Consider the following 6210-nt stretch of genomic DNA (forward strand, 5'->3'; position numbering starts at 1 on the left):
ATTTAAACAGCAAGGGAGAGCTTAGAATGTAATACAATAATAAAAACTTATCTTTTTCTGAAATTAGAGGTGCGTAAGGAGCTACCAACACAAAAGCAATTAGCTCGAGGGTCTGAATAGGATATGCTCGTGTAATGATTTGTCTAAGCGGTCCATTCATTATTCATTCAATGGAAACTAGTACTTAGGAGAAGGAAGTAAGGATAAGTATGCACTAGACACTTTCCTTTCAACTTCAGTTAATTTAGATGCTTGTGATATAGTGATATGATATTTTGTTGAGCTGCACAGACACTTGAGTTTTCAAAGATTGTTCTTTGCCCCATGTCATGGCTTTCCAACGAGCCATGATGATCGTTTACCAACTCCTTTGGAAGGTTAGCAATATGTGTACTGCAATACCGCTTTGACTCATGACGACTCTGCGGAAGACTCTGAGCCACTGTGGCGCATTTTGCTTACGGTTGTATGCCACGGATTTCTGTGTTTTCATGGGCTACCACCAGTGAAATTTTTGCTTAATCTAAAAATAGTTATGCGATCATGGAAATAATATACCATATCGGAAGAGGTATTTGGCTGTCTTCAAGTTTTAAATTCTTCATGGGTTCCATCAGTGCATACCAGTTGCTTCAATCACCTCATTACATTGCGCTTGAGTGCAAACGCAACGTTTATTAAAAATGGACTCACTCGGTTTCTAATTAAGCATTATTATTACAACAATTGTGATCTTTTTGATTAAGCACTATAAACATTTATTCTAAGTGACCAAAAGGGCATTAGCAAGTGGAAAATACTTCCGCACCCTCAGCTTTAATAGTCTAAAATACTATACTCCTCCCTTCCTGACACCAGTGAGCCACCCAATTACCTGTCAATTAAAGTAGAAAAGTGGGAATTAATGATGATAAGGGGTATTAGTGGCTAAAGTTGGCCTTTCTTTTCTGAGTCAAAACGCCAATTCACAGCTTCCTTGTGTAGTGAGAATTAGGACTTTTTTAAAGAAATAAAATTATTTTAGATGGTTAATTTCCTTACAAAAAACGTACAAGCCTGTTTGATCACTTTAAAATTTTGGAGTAGCAATTTCTCGAGTGTTAGCTTATAAATTCAGCTATGATAATGGATTTCTCAAATAGGCTTTTATGAACATTGGAAAGCATGAACATTCGTTCACATTTTAATTAATTTTGGAAACTTCTTTCCTCATCTAACTTGAATGTGTAGGTAATCAGGCTATTTGTTTACAAACTTTGTTGGTTTGGTTGTTGCTAATTTCGGCTTGTTTGGCAACATTTTCTAATCTACTGAATTTAATCAGCATCTTGAAAACATCCACAGAAAAGATATTTCGAATTTACTAACATAAAAATTGTGCCGTTCTTGGAAAGTCAGGTAAAGTTATCAGATCTCTGCAGTTCACCCAGTGTCACCTCGTAGTGATACTAACTGTATATACACTTTACGGACTACTTACATGGGTATACGAACCTGTGATACAAAATTAGGACTGTTAGTTTTTATTTTTAGAGCAATTTCAAAAGCATTTACAACGACAATTTAAGCTTTATTCTATAAAAGGCTTTTGAATAATGCCTTCATCCTTCAGTGGTTGCAAAAGTGTTCTTATGTGTGGTCTTCTCATCGTCCAAAGAATGATTCACCCCGATGTTGCCACATCCAATCACTCAGAGAAGGAAAGGAGGGCCTAATCACATCGCATGTCCTCAATGCAATGCTCTTTCTACACCTGGCTTTGAGCAGATGTTTGTCCTCGATTACAGGGTGAGAAACAAGACCTCTTCTTTACCTATTCTTTTTATTTGTTAATTTAACTTTTAAAAATAAATGCAAAATATGGGCATTTTAAAGTAGCTTGAGGAGCTCTAGCCTCCGTTACTCTATTGGCAATGGAACTATTACATGGGATTGACGAATATGAGGGATTAATATATCAACTTGTCGTGGGCTTTATCCTATTCTGTGATTGGGGTAGTGAGTCGGTGTATTCTTCCTTATCAAAACCCATTGTTTAATCAAAGCGTACATATCATTTATTCAATGCTTATTTGGAATACCTTCTAAAGTGCTACCATTTGAACAAACTGAATGGTTAATAATTGGGTTTTAGGCTTTAATCGGTAGGCATTGAGTGATTTCTGACAAAAAATGCTTTTAACTGTTAACAAAGGATTTGATTCATCAGTGCTAATGATAATGCTTGGATTTTGCACCTTTCCGAAAAAAACAAAACACGATTATTTCACGGCGTGGAGAAAATTTCATATTCCCCTAAGTTACTTTTGCTGTTTGAGATTCACGTATTTATTGCATAGCTAAATCGGCTATTTAAGAGCAGGCCATTGTTTATTTAACCTTTACCTTCCGTGTCGTGCCTCAGTACAGCTTTATAATAAAAATTTATCTGGACGCTGCAAGTTTAATTGTAATTGTATCCTTCGAGGTGGGGATCCATTCTACGGTATTTGGATTTGAAATCCGTCTTTGTGTCACCCTCGTTTACTGGGAGCGATTGGAACCAGACGGCTAAAATAATTGTTAGAAAGTCTTTGCTCCCACAGAGGAGCTTTTAAAAAATTCGTACACTCGAACTGGCAGCATACAGAGTTGTCCTTTTTATGTTGGTTATTCGTCATCTTTAGAAAAGCGTATACATAACATGGTTTAAAATGGCGCATCAAATTCTTTCCAAACTGAACGATACCGAACCTGCTGTTGCTTTTGCACGGAAGTGTACGCACCCTGTCTTTTTTATTGCCAAATGTCATCGGTTGCAGTTTTTGGACGTTGCAATGGTAAGAAAGTTCTTTGTGACAACCCATTTCGCATATAGCCCAGCAATACTTTATGCTCTCCTAATCCCATCGTATTGTAGTAACATGTTTAAGGGGTGTCTCTTCTTACTCCCTATAAAACAACTAGAACAGTGAAACTATGATAGTTTCAGAAGTTTATCTTATATCCTAATATTTTTCTCCCGTGATTAATTCACTCGGCAAACAGTCAGACTAACGAAATGAAAGACAGTTCAAATTTATTCTACGCAACTGATTGTCAAACATAATTATTATTTGTTACAAAAAATGCTTCTGCAAATAAGAAAGTGATAAAAATTTATCATTTTTATTTGATGAGACATTCGGGCACATTAACATTTCATGAAGACGATTTAAATTGCTACACCACGCATTTTGTTCAGTTTCATTGTCCGCAACAGCACAGGTTGAAATAAAAGAGGGACTTCTGAGATAACGAGCTCTTGAAATCTCTAGATTCACTTTTAAAATTGGGTACTAAAAGGGCAATCCATTGTTATTGGAATTTGATTTTGTTTTTGCCGAACATTCATTAGCAACTCAAATCATCTTACAGGATATGCCACCATTCTATCCTGATGGATCAGTACTAGATAAGGATGACAATTGGCCATACAAGTTATACAGACAGTCGGAAAATTGAGTCAACACGTTTGTACAGGCCAACCACGTCACGTTTTGGAATACTATACATGCATCAATATGAGTGTCTAGCCACTTTTTGTCCGAGGCATTGCTTATTGAAATAAGGCGTGACGGTGTAGTGAAATTAAAGGTACCTTTTGTTACAGTGCAATCAAACCGTGTCACTTTTAACTTTTATCCGGAAAAAATTAATTGGAGCAAGTCATCTCAGTTTGTTTTATACCTAAACCCTAAGGTAAGAATCGCCTATAATGCTAGTTAAGGCACCTACAGGCATTATGTGTAATTAACAAACTAAGTTAGCACATTTTGTTTAAAGTTACTAAACAATAAGCTGGGTAAACTAAATATGGGTAAATACTACAGTTGCAATGTGTTTTATACTGTGTGGGTGAAACACTATAATGTTAAAAGATTTGGATTCCCCAAGATTCTATTCTTGTTTTTCTGGATGTAAAATGATCGTCGACTGTCGGGAAAATCGCCCATTGTTCCCACAAAAAGTACTGCTCCTATAAGTCACAAATACCGGAGCAAATGGGATTTGAATTTAAAGAAAGGAGTTTTGGGGAGGAAGATTATGAGATGTAACCTCATCAAGCAAGTAAGTTGGTTTCTTTCTCAATTATGATGAGTGAGTTTGATACGTGTGAGATCAAACTAATTTGCTAAGAGATCTGGAGCCCAGCCAAGCCGCGCTTCCAAAATTTTCTCACAAAACATGAAAGAAACGCTTCCACAAACCACATCACTCACATTTAACCGCCAGAAAGTCATGAACAGCGAAACACTGGCTAGATGTAATCATTTTAAAAAGATAGTGGATTTTAGATTTTATGGAGGTCACTCCAATGATGGATGTTGTTATTCTAAACAGTGCATCTTTATATGCCAATAATATTGATGTCTACACAAGGTTTACTAAAACTACTTTGAGCAATTGAAGACTTTGTTTGAATGGTAGTGGCGTCAAAGTCAAACAGAGCTGTCTAATATCTCATCCAACTATGCCGAGGATGGTGAACGAAATGTGTCAACAACATAGTAAAAGTAAAGCCAGATTGCATGGCATCTTCAGAATGAGAATTGTTTATTCATATTCAGATGTTTATTTTAGACATCTCTTAGAAATAAAAACAATACTATTTGGAAAATCAAGTAATGTCACCAATTAACTTAAATGTAATTCTTTGTAAAGCATTTGATGGTACAGAATTAATTTTACAATTTGAACAAAAACGGCTGTAAAACCACTGCCAATTCGGAACTCTGTGTTAAGTTACTAAGCTTTGGGCTAAGATTAACCCAAAATATGTAAAACATATTCAAACACAAATGTGTTTCACTCAATAGAGTTTCAAGCAGACTTTGTGGGACTCTTCCTGTGTTGCTGGTGTATTTTGGCACAGTGGGTGATGTTAGAAATCAGAACCTCGATTAACAGGTACAAATAAAGCCGAAGAATACCTGACATCCATAAAATGTCAAGCTTGTCTTAGTGAAAAAAAAGCTATTAATTACGCAGACCCACTTGGTTGAACTAATTTACTGTAATCACTGCACCCTCACGATACACAATTTAATTTGTAAGACGGATTTAGTGTTTGCCGGATAGTAAAATATATTAGAGGATAGATGTTCTTCAAAAGGAGAGATTTTTTTAAAATAATAACTGAAATCAGGTGCATAAGTAAATTAGATGGCATAAAAGGGTAAACGTACCCAAATGTCGAACTACTTGAACAATGAACTTCAACTTAACTCCGTCGAATTTATGGCTTCCCAACCATATCTGTGGTTTACCAATAAGAACGGAGGAAACACAATAAGGGCTTGAAAGGTATCCCTCGATAGGACTTGAACGGAGCCTCAGTGCTTTTGTAGGATCAGAGAGAATCCTTTCTACTTTGATGACAACTTTAACACCATCTGAGTAGCTTTCTGTGAGAAATTCCGCCGTTCCATTGAAAGTCGTGTTTCTTGGGTCAGCATATTCTACAAAACATCTGGGATTTCTATCTGAAGATGCATTTAGCAGTGGTAAAAGAAGAAGTGCAAGAAGGAGGAAATATATGCGGAGCATTTGTGACTAGCTCATTGATTCCTGAACAAGTGAAGCCAAACGAAATTATGATGCGAATGTGTGATGCTTTTGTTGCGTCAATCTGATTGGTCGGTGCTTACGCAGTTGTGGGCTTCTCGATACGAGTTCAGTTGAGCAAAGCTCAGTTAAAATGAAATAATTGGGCTTTTCATTGTGTGGAGAGTGCTGTAAAAGCTGATTATTGCGCTGAAAGTGCAAAAGAGAGATCATTGGTTAACAATTCGTTTACCTCGTTGTGATTGGTAGAAAATATGCGTAAGTGCCGTTTATTAATGCTAGATCTAACGATATCAAATAAGCTTAATACAGCTTCTTTTCAAACTTGTTACTGAATTAAAGTGCGCAGCATAATGATATATTCTTGAAATTAAAATACTTAACTAATCCATTTTTCACGTAATTGAAAATTGCAGCAAAATTCCAAAGGCAGAGGGGTAAGAAGTATATATCTTTAAACCAGTTCATTCACTTATTTTGCGCAGTCAAAATAAATGAACATGAATAAAATATGTGCAGTTGAGCAGGGATACTAATCTTCAGCAATTTTGCTGCATCAGAATTTCACTACGTAAGTTTTGCCAAGAGTGCTACTTAATAAGCCTAAGTAAAACAATTACAAAA

This window comes from Echinococcus granulosus (genome assembly GCF_000524195.1).
Source record: "Echinococcus granulosus chromosome Unknown EG_S00046, whole genome shotgun sequence".
Taxonomy (NCBI): Eukaryota; Metazoa; Platyhelminthes; class Cestoda; order Cyclophyllidea; family Taeniidae; genus Echinococcus; species Echinococcus granulosus.